This window comes from Oncorhynchus tshawytscha, unplaced genomic scaffold (assembly GCF_018296145.1).
Source record: "Oncorhynchus tshawytscha isolate Ot180627B unplaced genomic scaffold, Otsh_v2.0 Un_contig_4046_pilon_pilon, whole genome shotgun sequence".
NCBI lineage: Eukaryota > Metazoa > Chordata > Actinopteri > Salmoniformes > Salmonidae > Oncorhynchus > Oncorhynchus tshawytscha.
The window spans coordinates 43,304-55,000 of NW_024609005.1; the positions used below are offsets into that span (position 1 = coordinate 43,304).

At 46.3% G+C, this 11,697-nt stretch overlaps 1 non-coding gene across 1 annotated transcript; it reads left to right on the plus strand.

Annotated features, from left to right (window-relative positions):
• Positions 1 to 474: 474 nt before the first annotated feature.
• On the plus strand, positions 475 to 638 carry LOC112235226. The gene has a single exon (XR_002951022.1). It is a non-coding gene; the product is annotated as a U1 spliceosomal RNA (small nuclear RNA).
• Positions 639 to 11,697: the final 11,059 nt, after the last annotated feature.

Below are 11,697 nucleotides of genomic sequence, written 5' to 3' on the forward strand. Positions count from 1 at the left end.
TATTTTCTAGATTATTAAATCATTTTTAGGACAGTTTGTAATTTAAGACCACAGTCAACTATTACCATGACAACAGACATTTCCCTGGTCAACCATTACCATGACAACAGACATTTCCCTGGTCAACCATTACCATTCCACAGACATTTCCCTGGTCAACCATTACCATGCCACAGTCATGTCCCTGGTCAACCATTACCACACCACAGACATTTCCCTGGTCAACCATTACCATGCCACCAGGGAAATGTCTCCCTGGTCAACCATTACCATGCCACAGACATTTCCCTGCTCAACCATTCCACAGACATTTCCCTGGTCAACCATTACCATGACAACAGACATTTCCCTGGTCAACCATTCCACAGACATTTCCCTGGTCAAACATTACCACGCCACAGAAATGTATTGCTTTTCCGTGAGTCAAACACCTTTGTCCTGGAAGGAGTGCTCCTCTACCAACGTGTACAGCTCATACTTACCTGGTAAGGGAGACACCGTGATCAAGAAGGCGGTTCACTCAGGGTGAGGCTCAGCCATTGCACTCCGGCTGTGCTGACCCCTGCGAATTTCTCAAATGTGGAAATCTCGATTGCATCATTTCTGGTAGTGGGGGACTGTGTTCGCGCTCTCCCCTGATCTTGTTGTAAAATGTAAACTCACTTTAAAATGTTGTCGATGGTCGGAGAGTTGACTCTTGAGTTATGTTTCCTGTAACAGGAGATTTATCTACGTTTTGCTGTTCTTCCACTTCGAATGAATGCTTTTAAAATGTTGAATCTATTTAAAAAACAATTTTATTTAGTCCTAGTGGTGTGTAATCTCAGTCCTAGTGGTGTGTAATCTCAGTCTTAGTGGTGTGTAATCCCAGTCCTAGTGGTGTGTAGTCCCAGTCCTAGTGGTGTGTAGTCCCAGTCCTAGTGGTGTAATCCCAGTCCTAGTGGTGTGTAATCCCAGTCCTAGTGGTGTGTAATCCCAGTCCTAGTGGTGTGTAATCTCAGTCCTAGTGGTGTGTAATATCAGTCCTAGTGGTGTGTAATCTCAGTCCTAGTGGTCTGTAGTCCTAGTGGTGTGTAATCCCAGTCCTAGTGGTCTGTAGTCCCAGTCCTAGTGGTCTGTAGTCCTAGTGGTGTGTAATCCCAGTCCTAGTGGTGTGTAGTCCCAGTCCTGGTGGTGTGTAATCTCAGTCCTAGTGGTGTGTAATCCCAGTCTTAGTGGTGTGTAGTCCCAGTCCTAGTGGTGCGTAATCCCAGTCCTAGTGGTGTGTAATCTCAGTCCTAGTGGTGTGTAATCCCAGTCCTAGTGGTGTGTAGTCCCAGTCCTAGTGGTGTGTAGTCCTAGTGGTGTGTAGTCCTAGTGGTGTGTAATCTCAGTCCTAGTGGTGTGTAGTCCCAGTCCTAGTGGTGTGTAATCCCAGTCCTAGTGGTGTGTAGTCCCAGTCCTAGTGGTGTGTAGTCCCAGTCCTAGTGGTGTGTAATCCCAGTCCTAGTGGTGTGTAGTCCCAGTCCTAGTGGTGTGTAATCCCAGTCCTAGTGGTGTGTAATCTCAGTCCTAGTGGTGTGTAGTCCCAGTCCTAGTGGTGTGTAGTCCTAGTCGTGTGTAATCTCAGTCCTAGTGGTGTGTAGTCCTAGTGGTGTGTAATCTCAGTCCTAGTGGTGTGTAATCCCAGTCCTAGTGTTGTGTAATCTCAGTCCTAGTGGTGTGTAATCCCAGTCCTAGTGGTGTGTAGTCCCAGTCCTAGTGGGTTGTAATCCCAGTCCTAGTGGTGTGTAGTCCCAGCACATTTAGGTGTAAAAAGTGCATTCCTCTTCGCCCAAAGACAGACCCCAGATCTGCACTCTCTAGTTCCTCTGTCCTCTTGTCTGTCTCGACTTGGCATCAAGTGTACCAGTTCACTCCCTGTGTTCTCCTCTTCACCAATCAATAACTAATGGTGTGACCTTAATTTGTCAATCAAGTGCAAGGAAGGAGCGAAAACCCGCACACACTCGGCACTCAGTGAAATTAGCTTGACGATGATCAAGTTCTAAATCTGTCCAATTTTTTAACCCAGGATTTTTATTTGAATTATTGGGGAATTTAACCAGGAAGTCAGAGGTCTTTTCTCAATTTGATTGCTCAACTCCTACATTCTCTCTCCTTCCTCTCTGGCCTCTCTCTTTCCTCTGTCCTCTTGAATAATCGTAGAGAGGCATCAAGGGGAGGAAACAAAACGAGCTTGTATGAAATGAGACTCCTCCTCCACCTTAATTTGTCATCAGGCAGATGACGTCTACAAGGGGTGGATCAGTGAAATAAATGCATAAAAGTGCAAGGTGGCAGGGTAGCCTAGTGATTTTTAGAGTGTAGAGGTGGCAGGGCAGCCAGTGGTTAGATTTGCGTCAGACTAGCAGGGTAGCCTAGTGGTTGAATGTAGAGGTGGCAGGGAAACAAAACGGCTAGTGGTTAGAGTCATCAGGAGGTGGCAGGGTGGCCTAGTGGTTAGAGTGCAGAGGTGGCAGGGTAGCCTAGTGATTAGAGTGTAGAGGTGGCAGGGTAGCCTAGTGGTTAGAGTGTTGGACTAGTAACCGGAAGGTTGCAAGTTCAAATCCCTGAGCTGGTGAGGTACAAATCTGTCCTTCTGCCCCTGAACTTCTATTCCTAGGCTGTCATTGAAAATAATAATTTGTTGTTATCTGACTTGCCTAGTAAAAATAAAAGTCATTTTAAATTTTTTATTTTTTTATTTTCTAGATAAAACAATAAGTAGCCTATTGTTTTTACATGTCTGTATGCTTTTCTCCTAAGACAAAACAACAGCTGATTAAAAGGGTGTGTGGAGGAGATATCAAAACTCTTCTGTGAAGGACTCAGGTAGGACACACATGACTTTCCTCAGTGAAAGGTGACTGTCTAGGAGGGGAGGATAAGTCTTCCGTTCGACCTACTAATGAACTGACAACTCCTCAACCACTTATCGGTTTCCGGGTCACGGAGGAGAGAGGACAGAGGAGAGAGGGCGGAAAAGAGAGGGCGGAAAAGAGAGGCGGAAGAGAGAGGACGGAAGAGAGAGGACGGAAGAGGACGGAAGAGAGAGGGCGGAGGAGAGAGGGCGGAGGAGAGAGGCGGAGGAGAGAGGGCTGAGGAGAGAGGGCGGAGGAGAGAGAGGGCGGAGGAGAGAGGGCGGAGGAGAGAGGGCGGAGGAGAGAGGCGGAGGACTGACTTTTTCCCCAAATGAGAAAAGACCATAGAATTTATAGAAGTGCTGCCAGTTTCACAATGATGGGTCGTGGAGAGGAAGAAGTATCTTCAATCAGATCCGTGTCAAGTTAAAATTATTTTTTTAATAAAAAAACAAGTTTCCACAGTTTATTAATCAACATGATACAGAACACTACTGAAATATGAGAGAAGATTGAAGTTATAATTTAGCCTGAACATGACAGGGCTTATTATAGCAATGATAGGATAGAGATATGACATCATACATTTATATTGCACAATGATTCACTATAGGTCATATTAATTAAACCTGTTTTATTTCACAAGGTGATGTAGACCTACAGGCCAGGTATGCCTTTGTAGAAGACATGAATCAGGCTCATGGTTTGAGTTATGAGTTAGCCCTGCCCAAATAAGGACATTTCCTCTTGGTCTCATTGGTCAAGACGTTGGTTTTCTCCCATGGGAGATCGGGGGTTCACGACTATGTCTGACATCTATAAAGGCCTATCTTTCCCCCAACCAATATGTACCAATGTCCTTATTTGGGCAGGGCTACCTCATAACCAAACCATGATCCTGATTCATGTCTTCTACATAGGCATTACCTGGCCTCAGTTTTCAACATCTACTTTCATCTCATGCTATCTTACTAGATGGTGAAACAGAGCACATCAGTGGGACTCCAGGCTAACTTGACCAATACAATACTAGAGGGTGAAACAGAGCACATCAGTGGGACTCCAGGCTAACTAGATCAATCCACTACTAAAGGGTGAAACAGAGCACATCAGTGAGACTCCAGGCTAACTTGGCCAATCCAATACTAGAGGGTGAAACAGAGCACATCAGTGGGACTCCAGGCTAACTTGACCAATACAATACTAGAGGGTGAATTAGAGCACATCAGTGGGACTCCAGGCTAACTTGACCAATACAATACTAGAGGGTGAATTAGAGCACATCCGTAGGACTCCATATTGTCTGGAATAACAACAGCAGAATAGCAGAAGAGGGTAACGTGGATGATATTGTCTGGAACAACAACAACAGCAGAATAGCAGTGAAATGTGTGAGAGGATTTGATACTGTATCCAGGAAACAGGGTGTAGTAACATCATAAGTCCAGCAGGCGGTGTGAGTGAGCCAGCAAACCATCCCATTCAGTCAGTCCCTCACAGTACCTTCAAGTTAGTTCTAAATGACAAACACTCGTTCCTGATCTATCAACACAACACATTTCTATACCTGAACACGTAAAGTTTAGATTTTTAACGTTGCACCCACCTGAACGGACCCTCTTGCAGATGTATTTCACCCACTAGCTACAGATGTATTTCACCCGCTAGCTACAGATGTATTTCACCAGCTAGCTACAGATGTATTTCACCCGCTAGCTACAGATGTATTTCACCCGCTAGCTACAGATGTATTTCACCCGCTAGCTACAGATGTATTTCACCCGCTAGCTACAGATGTATTTCACCCGCTAGCTACAGATGTATTTCACCAGCTAGCTACAGATGTATTTCACCAGCTAGCTACAGATGTATTTCACCCGCTAGCTACAGATGTATTTCACCCGCTAGCTACAGATGTATTTCACCCGCTAGCTACAGATGTATTTCACCAGCTAGCTACAGATGTATTTCACCCGCTAGCTACAGATGTATTTCACCCGCTAGCTACAGATGTATTTCACCCGCTAGCTACAGACAGAGGATGAGCTTTCATTTCCAATCCCTAACCTTAACCATTAGATCAGGGGTGTCAAACTAATTTTGTCCCGAGAGGCGCCATCGGTCGTCAACGAGGTCCGGAGGACCGCACTCAAAACTGGTTATAGTTCCTTGCTGTCAAAATTTGCACTAAATGGACCTCCAGTCATAGTTTTTGGAATGTGCATTGCTCCCTGACTGTCTAGTAATTATTAGCAATCTGGAAATGCATGAATATAGGTCCATTATCCTTTCTACACAGCATCACCAGGTAGTGACTGAGGAGACTAGCACCACCAGGTAGTGACTGTGAGGAGTCTGTAATATAGAGACTAGCACCACCAGGTAGTGATGGTGAGGCCTATCCCTGTAATATAGAGACTAGCACCCCCAGGTAGTGACTGTGAGGAGTCTGTAATATAGAGACTAGCACCCCAGGTAGTGACGGTGAGGCCTATCCATGTAATATAGAGACTAGCACCCCCAGGTAGTGACGGTGAGGCCTTTCCCTGTAATATAGAGACTAGCACCCCCAGGTAGTGACGGTGAGGCCTTTCCCTGTAATATAGATACTAGCACCCCAGGTAGTGACGGTGAGGCCTTTCCCTGTAATATAGAGACTAGCACCCCCAGGTAGTGACGGTGAGGCCTTTCCCTGTAATATAGAGACTAGCACCACCAGGTAGTGACGGTGAGGAGTCTGTAATATAGAGACTAGCACCACCAGGTAGTGACGGTGAGGCCTATCCCTGTAATATAGAGTCTAGCACCACCAGGTAGTGACTGTGAGGAGTCTGTAATATAGAGACTAGCACCGCCAGGTAGTGACGGTGAGGCCTATACTTGTAATATAGAGACTAGCACCACCAGGTAGTGACTGTGAGGAGTCTGTAATATATAGACTAGCACCCCCAGGTAGTGACGGTGAGGAGTCTGTAATATAGAGACTAGCACCACCAGGTAGTGACTGTCAAGAGTCTGTAATATAGAGACTAGCACCCCCAGGTAGTGACTGTGAGGAGTCTGTAATATAGAGACTAGCACCACCAGGTAGTGACGGTGAGGCCTATCCCTGTAATATAGAGTCTAGCACCACCAGGTAGTGACTGTGAGGAGTCTGTAATATAGAGACTAGCACCGCCAGGTAGTGACGGTGAGGCCTATACTTGTAATATAGAGACTAGCACCCCCAGGTAGTGACTGTGAGGAGTCTGTAATATAGAGACTAGCACCCCAGGTAGTGACGGTGAGGAGTCTGTAATATAGAGACTAGCACCACCAGGTAGTGACTGTGAGGAGTCTGTAATATAGAGACTAGCACCACCAGGTAGTGACGGTGAGGCCTATCCCTGTAATATAGAGACTAGCACCACCAGGTAGTGACGGTGAGGAGTCTGTAATATAGAGACTAGCACCCCAGGTAGTGACGGTGAGGCCTTTCCCTGTAATATAGAGACTAGCACCACCAGGTAGTGACTGTGAGGAGTCTGTAATATAGAGACTAGCACCACCAGGTAGTGACTGTGAGGAGTCTGTAATATAGAGACTAGCACCATCAGGTAGTGACTGTGAGGAGTCTGTAATATAGATACTAGCACCACCAGGTAGTGACTGTGAGGAGTCTGTAATATAGAGACTAGCACCACCAGGTAGTGACGGTGAGGAGTCTGTAATATAGAGACTAGCACCACCAGGTAGTGACGGTGAGGAGTCTGTAATATAGAGACTAGCACCACCAGGTAGTGACGGTGAGGAGTCTGTAATATAGAGACTAGCACCACCAGGTAGTGACGGTGAGGAGTCTGTAATATAGAGACTAGCACCACCAGGTAGTGACGGTGAGGCCTATCCCTGTAATATAGAGACTAGCACCACCAGGTAGTGACTGTGAGGAGTCTGTAATATAGAGACTAGCACCACCAGGTAGTGACTGTGAGGAGTCTGTAATATAGAGACTAGCACCACCAGGTAGTGACTGTGAGGAGTCTGTAATATAGAGACTAGCACCACCAGGTAGTGACTGTGAGGAGTCTGTAATATAGAGACTAGCACCACCAGGTAGTGACGGTGAGGCCTATCCCTGTAATATAGAGACTAGCACCCCAGGTAGTGACTGTGAGGAGTCTGTAATATAGAGACTAGCACCCCAGGTAGTGACGGTGAGGCCTATCCATGTAATATAGAGACTAGCACCCCCAGGTAGTGACGGTGAGGCCTTTCCCTGTAATATAGAGACAAGCACCCCCAGGTAGTGACGGTGAGGCCTTTCCCTGTAATATAGAGACTAGCACCACCAGGTAGTGACTGTGAGGAGTCTGTAATATAGAGACTAGCACCACCAGGTAGTGACTGTGAGGAGTCTGTAATATAGAGACTAGCACCACCAGGTAGTGACGGTGAGGAGTCTGTAATATAGAGACTAGCACCCCCAGGTAGTGACGGTGAGGAGTCTGTAATATAGAGACTAGCACCACCAGGTAGTGACGGTGAGGAGTCTGTAATATAGAGACTAGCACCACCAGGTAGTGACTGTGAGGAGTCTGTAATATAGAGACTAGCACCACCAGGTAGTGACTGTGAGGAGTCTGTAATATAGAGACTAGCACCACCAGGTAGTGACGGTGAGGCCTATCCCTGTAATATAGAGACTAGCACCCCAGGTAGTGACTGTGAGGAGTCTGTAATATAGAGACTAGCACCCCAGGTAGTGACGGTGAGGCCTATCCATGTAATATAGAGACTAGCACCCCCAGGTAGTGACGGTGAGGCCTTTCCCTGTAATATAGAGACTAGCACCCCCAGGTAGTGACGGTGAGGCCTTTCCCTGTAATATAGAGACTAGCACCCCAGGTAGTGACGGTGAGGCCTTTCCCTGTAATATAGAGACTAGCACCCCCAGGTAGTGACGGTGAGGCCTTTCCCTGTAATATAGAGACTAGCACCACCAGGTAGTGACGGTGAGGCCTTTCCCTGTAATATAGAGACTAGCACCACCAGGTAGTGATGGTGAGGCCTATCCCTGTAATGTCCCGCGATAAGGCCACTAATAACTGATTATTAGTATTTATTGATTAGATTGTCTTATTACTTAATTGTGATACTTTGACTGTCCGGATAAAACTTTTCGCTGACTGTCATCACTATGGTGTGACTGGAGGAAGCCACAACCTCTGTCTTAGGTCAAACTATGGTGTGACTGGAGGACGCCACAATCTCTGTCTTAGGTCAAACTATGGTGTGACTGGAGGAAGCCATAATCTCTGTCTTAGGTCAAACTATGATGTGACCGAGGACACCATAATCTCTGTCTTAGGTCAAACTATGGTGTGACTCGAGGACGCCATAACCTCTGTCTTAGGTCAAACTATGGTGTGACCGAGGGAAGCCATAATCTCTGTCTTAGGTCAAACTATGAGTGACCGAGGACGCCGCACCTCTGTCTTAGGTCAAACTATGTGTGACCGAGGGACGCCACAACCTCTGTCTTAGGTCAAACTATGGCGTGACTGGAGGAAGCCATAATCTCTGTCTTAGGTCAAACTATGATGTGACCGAGGACACCATAATCTCTGTCTTAGGTCAAACTATGGTGTGACTAGAGGACGCCATAACCTCTGTCTTAGGTCAAACTATTGTGTGACCGAGGGAAGCCATAACCTCTGTTTTAGGTCAACTATGATGATAAAACTATGATGTGACTGAGGGACGCCATAACCTCTGTCTTAGGTCAAACTATGGTGTGACTGGAGGACGCCTTAACCTCTGTCTTAGGTCAAACTATGATGTGACTGGAGGACGCCATAACCTCTGTCTTAGGTCAAACTATTGTGTGACCGAGGGAAGCCATAATCTCTGTCTTAGGTCAAACTATGGTGTGACTGGAGGACGCCATAACCTCTGTCTTAGGTCAAACTATGGTGTGACTGAGGGAAGACATAACCTCTCTTAGGTCAAACTATGGTGTGACCGAGGACGCCACACCTCTGTCTTAGGTCAAACTATGAGTGACCGAGGACGCCACACCTCTGTCTTAGGTCAAACTATGGTGTGACTGAGGGAAGCGATAACCTCTGTCTTAGGTCAAACTATGGTGTGACTGGAGGACGCCATAACCTCTGTCTTAGGTCAAACTATGTGTGACTGAGGGAAGCCATAACCTCTGTCTTAGGTCAAACTATGGTGTGACCGAGGGACGCCATAACCTCTGTCTTAGGTCAAACTATGGTGTGACCGAGGGAAGTCATAACCTCTGTCTTAGGTCAAACTATGAGTGACTGGAGGAAGCCATAACCTCTGTCTTAGGTCAAACTATGAGTGACTGGAGGACGCCATAACCTCTGTCTTAGGTCAAACTATGGTGTGACCGAGGGAAGCCATAACCTCTGTCTTAGGTCAAACTATGTGTGACTGAGGGAAGCCATAACCTCTGTCTTAGGTCAAACTATGAGTGACTGGAGGACGCCATAACCTCTGTCTTAGGTCAAACTATGAGTGACTGGAGGACGCCATAACCTCTGTCTCAGGTCAAACTATGGTGTGACCAAGGGAAACCACAACCTCTGTCTTAGGTCAAACTATGAGTGACTGAGGGAAGCCATAACCTCTGTCTTAGGTCAAACTATGGTGTGACTGGAGGACGCCATAACCTCTGTCTTAGGTCAAACTATGGTGTGACTGAGGGACGCCATAACCTCTGTCTTAGGTCAAACTATGGTGTGACTGGAGGAAGCCATAACCTCTGTCTTAGGTCAAACTATGATGTGACTGAGGGAAGCCATTACCTCTGTCATAACCTCTGTCTTAGGTCAAACTATGGTGTGACTGGAGGACGCCACAACCTCTGTCTTAGGTCAAACTATAGTGTGACCGAGGACGCCACTAACCTCTGTCTTAGGTCAAACTATGGTGTGACCGAGGAAGCCATAATCTCTGTCTTAGGTCAAACTATGAGTGACCGAGGACGCCACCTCTGTCTTAGGTCAAACTATGTGTGACCGAGGGACGCCACAACCTCTGTCTTAGGTCAAACTATGGCGTGACTGGAGGAAGCCATAATCTCTGTCTTAGGTCAAACTATGATGTGACCGAGGACACCATAATCTCTGTCTTAGGTCAAACTATGGTGTGACTAGAGGACGCCATAACCTCTGTCTTAGGTCAAACTATGAGTGACCGAGGGAAGCCATAACCTCTGTTTTAGGTCAAACTATGATGTGACTGAGGAATGCCATAACCTCTGTCTTAGGTCAAACTATGGTGTGACTGGAGGACGCCATAACCTCTGTCTTAGGTCAAACTATGGTGTGACTGAGGGAAGCCACACCTCTGTCTTAGGTCAAACTATGGTGTGACTGAGGGACACCATAACCTCTGTCTTAGGTCAAACTATGGTGTGACTGAGGACGCCATAACCTCTGTCTTAGGTCAAACTATGGTGTGACTGGAGGAAGCCATAACCTCTGTCTTAGGTCAAACTATGGTGTGACCGAGGAAGCCATAACCTCTGTCTTAGGTCAAACTATGGTGTGACTGGAGGACGCCATAACCTCTGTCTTAGGTCAAACTATGGTGTGACTGGAGGACGCCATAACCTCTGTCTTAGGTCAAACTATGGTGTGACCGAGGGAAGCCATAACCTCTGTTTTAGGTCAAACTATGATGTGACTGAGGGACGCCATAACCTCTGTCTTAGGTCAAACTATGGTGTGACTGGAGGACGCCATAACCTCTGTCTTAGGTCAAACTATGGTGTGACTGGAGGACGCCATAACCTCTGTCTTAGGTCAAACTATGGTGTGACCGAGGAAGCCATAACCTCTGTCTTAGGTCAAACTATGGTGTGACTGGAGGACGCCATAAACTCTGTCTTAGGTCAAACTATGGTGTGACTGAGGGAAGCCATAACCTCTGTCTTAGGTCAAACTATGGTGTGACCGAGGACGCCACACATCTGTCTTAGGTCAAACTATGAGTGACCGAGGGACGCCATAACCTCTGTCTTAGGTCAAACTATGGTGTGACCGAGGAAGCCATAACCTCTGTCTTAGGTCAAACTATGGTGTGACTGGAGGACGCCATAACCTCTGTCTTAGGTCAAACTATGGTGTGAATGAGGAAGACATAACCTCTGTCTTAGGTCAAACTATGGTGTGACCGAGGGACGCCATAACCTCTGTCTTAGGTCAAACTATGTGTGACACCTCTGTCTTAGGTCAAACTATGAGTGACCGAGGACGCCATAACCTCTGTCTTAGGTCAAACTATGGTGTGACCGAGGGAAGCCATAACCTCTGTCTTAGGTCAAACTATGGTGTGACTGAGGGAAGCCATAATCTCTGTCTTAGGTCAAACTATGGTGTGACTGGAGGACGCCATAACCTCTGTCTTAGGTCAAACTATGGTGTGACTGGAGGACGCCATAACCTCTGTCTTAGGTCAAACTATGAGTGACCGAGGGAAGCCATAACCTCTGTTTTAGGTCAAACTATGATGTGACTGAGGAAAGCCATAACCTCTGTCTTAGGTCAAACTATGGTGTGACTGAGGGACACCATAACCTCTGTCTTAGGTCAAACTATGAAACTGTACTGCATATAATAAGCTTAATAACAGTCAAAATAAGCTTTATAACAGTCAAAATAAGGTTTATTACAGTCAAAATAAGGTTTATTACAGTCTAAATAAGGTTTATAACAGTCAAAATGAGCTTTATAACAGTCAAAATAAGGTTTATAACAGTCAAAATAAGGTTTATTACAGTCTAAATAAGGTTTATAAC